Source organism: Sphaerodactylus townsendi, linkage group LG10 (assembly GCF_021028975.2).
Source record: "Sphaerodactylus townsendi isolate TG3544 linkage group LG10, MPM_Stown_v2.3, whole genome shotgun sequence".
In the NCBI taxonomy this organism is placed as follows: domain Eukaryota; kingdom Metazoa; phylum Chordata; class Lepidosauria; order Squamata; family Sphaerodactylidae; genus Sphaerodactylus; species Sphaerodactylus townsendi.
In genome coordinates, this window is record NC_059434.1 from 88,655,139 (window position 1) to 88,661,228 (window position 6,090).

A 6,090-nucleotide genomic window follows, 5' to 3' on the forward strand; every position below is an offset into this window, starting at 1 on the left:
CAGTAGCTGAAGCAGCCTTTTCAACAAAGCCAGACTGCAGGGAGGGCCACGGGCAGAGATGCCGAACGACACCCCTCCAAGGATTCCTTGTTTTGTTTTGTGTTTCAGCTGGAGCCAGTGAGACCAACAATCAATACATCTGACGCAAGGCTTCATTGACAAGGTAACCATAGCAACACACCCAGAAGCAGAGAATGCTGCATCGCCTCTCCGGTAAGCAGAAGTGGCCGATCTGCACCCTCCCCATCCAGACCCCTGCCCTGCCCCCCTTCATTTCACAGCCAAGCACCTTCTCCGGACTCTCAGGAACTGCTTTGGTCGCCTCTGGCACCCGGGTCCCTGCGGAGATGCCGGGGATTGAACCTGGGGGCATCTGCATGCCAAGCAGGGGCTCTACCACTGAGCCACAGCCCCCTCCCCCATCCCGTTCCCATCGGCGGCAGCTCTCCAGGGTCCCAGGCAGAGGAAAATCTTCCACACTGCCTACTGCCAGGCCCTTTAATTGGAGATGCCGGGGACTGAAGCTGGGGGCATCTGCAGGCCAAGCGGATGCTTTACTACCCACTAAGTCATGGCTCTTCATGTTTGGGAATTGAATCTCTCTTCGTTCCTATTTATTCCATGCTGGTTTACCATCAAAGGTGGCTGTCTTGAGACCCCTGCAAAAGGATCCCTGTGTTAAGTCTGTCATAGCAACATGAAGCAAAAAGCCAGGAGTACCTTCCAGACTAACAACTTTCATTTCAATGTGAGCTTCTATGGATCACAAGTCGGGTCACCCCCAGCGAAGAGGGTCAGGACCCGTGAAAGCTGGAATGAACCCATGAAATCAATGCTGTACACGCCCAGGGAGCCACTGAATTCGTGCTGTCTTGGAATCAGTGATGACAGGGAATCTGTTAAGAATTGGGGCAGATTGACATGCTGATTTTTGGCTGGAGCAAGCAAGGCCACAAGCCAACACATCACCGACACTTTATTGATCCAAACACCCCTGAAGCCGGAGATGCTGCACAGCAGGGCACACTGGCGGACTGCATGTCTAAGCTCCACTTTGCACTGCATCTCCACCCCAGTGCTCTGCCCCCTGGGCAAGAGAACGCCTCAAGCTCCGCAGATGTGCTGGTTATTGCGCAGCGACAGAAATCCTCCCTTTCGCCCACGGATGATCCGACAAGAAAGAAGGGCTGCCATTCGGCTACCCCTTTCAGACCAGTTGCAACTGAGGCCTGAAGATCAGAAAGCAACGCGTCTTCAGGAAGCCCTCCAGCCGCAGCAGCAGCAGCACTGAGAGCCACCGACACGCGCAGGAAACGCCCGCTTGCCCTCCCAGGACAACTAGATTGTTTGGGGCAGCAAACAGACTTGCAATGGGGGCCTCTTTGTTAGAAGATAATTTTGAGGAGGCTTCTGAATGACCAGTCGCTTTGAAACGAGCGGCCACTGCAGGCCGACAGAACTAAGCAGCCCCCCCGTTCCAGCGGATCCCCGAACTGCCGAGGCCTGAGTCCGAAAAGGAGGCGCCCGTCATGCCCTTGGCCTCTGCTGTTGTGAGAGTGGATTACAAAAGAGCCTGGTCCTGCCCGACAAAGCGGGGGTCGGGGCGGGGGTCGGGGCGGGGGGCGGGGCCTGTCAGCAGCCTCAGTCCAGCACCAGCAGCCCGGCAGATGTGCTCCTACGGCAGCCATCCCAGGGACCCTCCAGACATCCAGAGCCCCGGAGGAGGAGGAGGAGGAGGAGGAGGAGGGGGGGGGTCTCTTCATCCCAGGGGTAGGCATGGGAGGGGGTGGGGGTGATGCTGCTCTGGAGGGGAGCCCCGCGCCTGGCCCGGCCCGGCCCGGCCCCCCGAGCGAGCCCCCGGCAGAGCGGGTCCCCTCGGGGCCGGCGGCCTCTCGCCCCCCCACCCCCACCCCCCCCCCGGCCAGCCCTGAAGCTGGACTGAGCGGCCCCTCCGGCCCGGCCCCCCCCCCCGGGAAGGCGAACGCAGCGGGGGGCGGAGCCAGGGGGGCCGGTTCCGAGGGTCCTGCGGGGGGGGGGCGCTGCCCGCAGGAGCCCCAGGAAGGCCACGGGGGGGCGGGGGCAGGAGAGGGGCCTCCTCCTCCGGGGAGGGGAAGTTGTCGGGGGGGGGGGCCGCGCGCGCCCCTCAGTCACCCCGGCCCGCCCAGCCTGCCAGCCCCTCCCGCACCTCGTCCCGGGCTCGGCGGCCCTCCTGGCCAGGTAACCCGGAGCAGCAGGCCGGGCGGTCCCACAACAGCCCTGCCGGGTGGGCTCTCTCTCTCTCTCTCTCTCTCTCCCCCCCCCCCGCCCGTCTACTCACCGGCCGGGTCCTGGCGCCACCGCCCAGCCGCGCCGCGCCTGCGCAGTGAGGGAGAGGCCCCTGCGCTCGGGCTGCCCTGGCGGCGCCGGCCCTGCTGCTCGCGGGGCTCTCGGCTCAGGCGCGACGAAGGCAGCCCCACCCACCGCGGGTCCTTCCCTGCCTCCGCCGCCCAGCTCCTCCGGCAGGGGGCGCCTCGCCTCGGTAGACTGCCCCGCGGCGGGAGGCTCCTCGCGGCTGGCTCAACGGGAAGCGGGGGCAGTCAGTCTACCGAGGCGAGGCGAGGCGCCCCCTGCCGAAAGGGCCGCTGCGGGGGGGGGGCGGGGGCGGGGCCGGATGCCGCGGAGGAGGAGGAGGAGGAGGAGGAGGGGGCGGGGCCGGGCAGCACCTGGCGGCCGCCTGGGCCAAGGGCTGCGGTTTTGCTGAAGTGCGAAATGTCAGGCGTCCCCCGAAAGCAAGAGGTCGCCAAGTTTTTGTCTGGCAGCCTGCCGGTCGGACACCAGGGCATGCAGCTGTGGGGCGGGAAAACAAGACCTCCCCTGAAAATAAGACACGGCGCATCTTTGGGAGCAAAAATTAATAGCAGACACTGTCTTATTTTCGGGGAAACGGGCATATATAAATCACTGTATTACAGACATGCTGAAACCTCATTAACAAATTACAAACATAATGTATAAACAAATAAAGAACATGTTCAATGTATTGTCGAAGGCTTTCGCGGGTGGATTCAACTGGTTCTGGTGGGTTCTCCGGGGGGGGGGGCTGTGTGGCCGTGGTCTGGTGGATTTCGTTCCTCACGTTTCGCCTGCATCTGTGGCCGGCATCTTCAGAGGTGTCTCACAGAGAAAACATGTGCATTGGGAAATCGTCCCATCAGAGCGAGAGCACCAGTCACAACGGGGCATCTTGAATGTGGGAACTGTCTTGCATCATGTAAATGGACATGGGAATGTGACGAACTTGTAGTGCCAGACAGAGACTAGTCTAAGGTATTCAAACATTATCCCACATGTAAAACAGAAAAATGCAATATAATCAAATGTGAACGTGGTTTATTATGTGTGGGCCGGACATCAAGGGAAATAAGGATCAGAATTTTGGAGCATCTTTCAAGGATCCGCAACCAGGTCTTAGGAGCTCCATTGGTGGATCATTTCATGGAAAAGAATCATCCCCCTGACTCTTTAAGATATACTGTAGTGGAAGTGATATCCGGCTCTGGCACAACTACGGACATTGAAAGAAAATTAAGACAGAGGGAAGCAAGATTAATATTTGAACTGAATACCACAACTCCAGGAGGACTGAATTCTAATCTTGACTTCTCACCATTTCTGTGAATACAGCTGTATGGACCTTACTTTGCTCTCTGAAAAGAACCTGTTGTCTAAGGGAACAGCATAAGGACTTTGTAAGTCTTCTTTATTTGTTTATATATTATGTTTGTAATTTGTTAATGAGGTTTCAGTGTGTCTGTAATATAGTGATTTTTATATATACCGTACCATCCATCCATCCATCCATCCATCCACATATATATATATATATATATGTTTATTTTTACAGAAGAGCCTTCATATGAAACAAATATTTATTTTAGACTGTTGACAAAGCATAATTTAGTAAGTGTATATGGGGTGAGCATTTATAAAGTAGAGGGATAATATTTCAGATGTTATGTACTTATCTTATGATATTACATCTATCGTTGCAGATTGGCTTGAGAAAGAACATGATTTTGAAATAAAACCTAATCCGAAGGTTTTATAGCCTCGGCTTCAGCTTATAAACCTCTATTGCATTACTCACTGCTTCACCTGTTGGACAGAATTGCAAATTGAGACTGCATACATAACTTATTATTTGTGCTGTACTCTAATATTGAGTGTATGTATGCCAGGGTGTAGTTACTACTGTTGTACTTTCTATACACCTACTCTGTAAAAATCAGACATGTGAATGGGCAACACTTCCTGATTTCCACAGTTCCCTCATCTGTGTGTGGGGGGGGGGGGAGGGGCTGTCTTTGCTATTTCAGAACCTGCTTGTTTTAACTGTTCTCTGTGTGGAGAACCAGCTTCGTTGCCCTCTTGAAACAGACTGAAGCAGAGTGCGCAGTGTGGAGCTGCAGCAGAAGCTAAGCAGGGTCAGATCTCAGAAGCTAAGCAGGGTCAAGCCCGGTTCCTGCTTGGATGGGAGACCCCTGCGGCGGTCCAGAGTCACTATGCAGAGGCAAGTAATACTAGGCAACCACCTCTGTGAGTTTCTTGCCACGAAAGCCCTTCTGGAGTGCCACAAATCAGCTGCGACTTGATGGAACTATGCTCACTCACAACAGGTCCCTCCTACAAGGGCGGTTTCTGGAGTTTAAAGAAGGACACGTGACTAGGCCTCTTTGTAAGGCATGCGGGCAGTTATCAGCTTTGACACCAATCCCCTGGCCTCGGGCCAGGGGCGTAGCTAGGGGAAATGGAGCTCTGTGCAAATTCGGAGTTTTGCTGCGCCCCCCCCCCCCCCCATGTTCATTTGTGTTTTTTGTATTTTAGTGTTTTTTCAGTTTCTGGCCTACAGGGGGCATAGTTTTAGGCTAGCAGCATCAAAATTTCAGGGTATCTTTAGGAGGCTCTCTTGATGATACCTCCCAGGTTTGGTGAAGTTTGGTTAAGGGGGTCCAAAGTTATGGACCCTCAAAAGGTAGACCTATCAACTATTAGCTCCCATTGGAAACAATGGGAGATGGGGGCACCCCTTTGGGGGTCCATAACTTTGGACACCTCAAACCAAACTTCACCAAACCTGGCTGGTATCAGCAGGGGACTATCCTGATGATACCACCTAAGCTTAGTGAAGTTTGGTTTAGGGGATCCAAAGTTATGGATGCTCAAAAGGTAGCCCCATCTACTATTAGCTCCAATTGGAAACAATGGGGGATGGGGCACCTTCTTTGGGGGTCTATAACTTTGGACCCCCTGAACCAAACTTCGCCTAACTTGTCTGGTATTAGCAGGAGTGTCGCCAGACAATATCCTGAAATTTTGGTGCCACTATCCTAAAAACTGCGCTCTCTGCTGGCCGACAAAGTAAAAACACTAAAAATGTCAAAAATACATTTTTGCTGAGGCCCCCCCCCCCCCCGGCGTGCGCCCAGTGCGACGCGCATCTCCTGCCCAATGGTAGCTATGACACTGCCTCGGGCAGGTGATCCAGCAGGCTGTGTCAGAGCACCTGCCCTGGGCTTTGGGCCAAAATCTGGAACTTGAACACAGTTGTCCATCTTGGTTGACAATCTCTGACTAGAGTTGCAAAAGGACACTCCATTCCTGCTACATTTAACAACGGCATTTGACCCTTAGCCATTCTATTTTGGTGGATTAACCGCAATCTATGTTTGGAGTAAAAGGGACAGTGGTTTTGGTCCCTTCTCTCTCCGGTTCGAACCTGCTGCTGTTGAGCACCTGGGAACACTTGCCCAAGCTAACCATTCCTCCCACCCCGGCCTTTCCTCCCCCTCTTGTTCCTCTTGCCCCCTTCACTTCCCTCCTCCCTCTCCAGCCCTCTCCATCAGTGTGCAGATCCCACCCTATCCACACTCGACATTCGTGCCAGCGTGCCTTCCCCCCATCCACGATTTCTCCTTTCCTTTCCCTGCCACAGCCCTGCCTTGCACTCCAAACCCCTCTGAAAGCGTGGCGCCACCTCCACTGCTGTGCACTTCCCTCAGCCTACATCTGCCCCACCCATTGCCCTGCAAGCCAGTAAAGTTGGAGAGTCCA

At 54.8% G+C, this 6,090-nt stretch overlaps 1 protein-coding gene across 1 annotated transcript in view; it reads right to left on the reverse strand.

Moving 5' to 3' along the window:
• Positions 1–2,452, reverse strand: part of DCTN1 (dynactin subunit 1) — a 56,126-nt gene extending 53,674 nt beyond the window's left edge. Inside the window, exon 1 of the mRNA XM_048510190.1 lies at positions 2,318–2,452. The gene's annotated coding sequence lies outside the window, so the exon portion shown is untranslated. The remainder of the gene's footprint in view (positions 1–2,317) is intronic.
• Between the last annotated feature and the right edge of the window lie 3,638 nt (positions 2,453–6,090).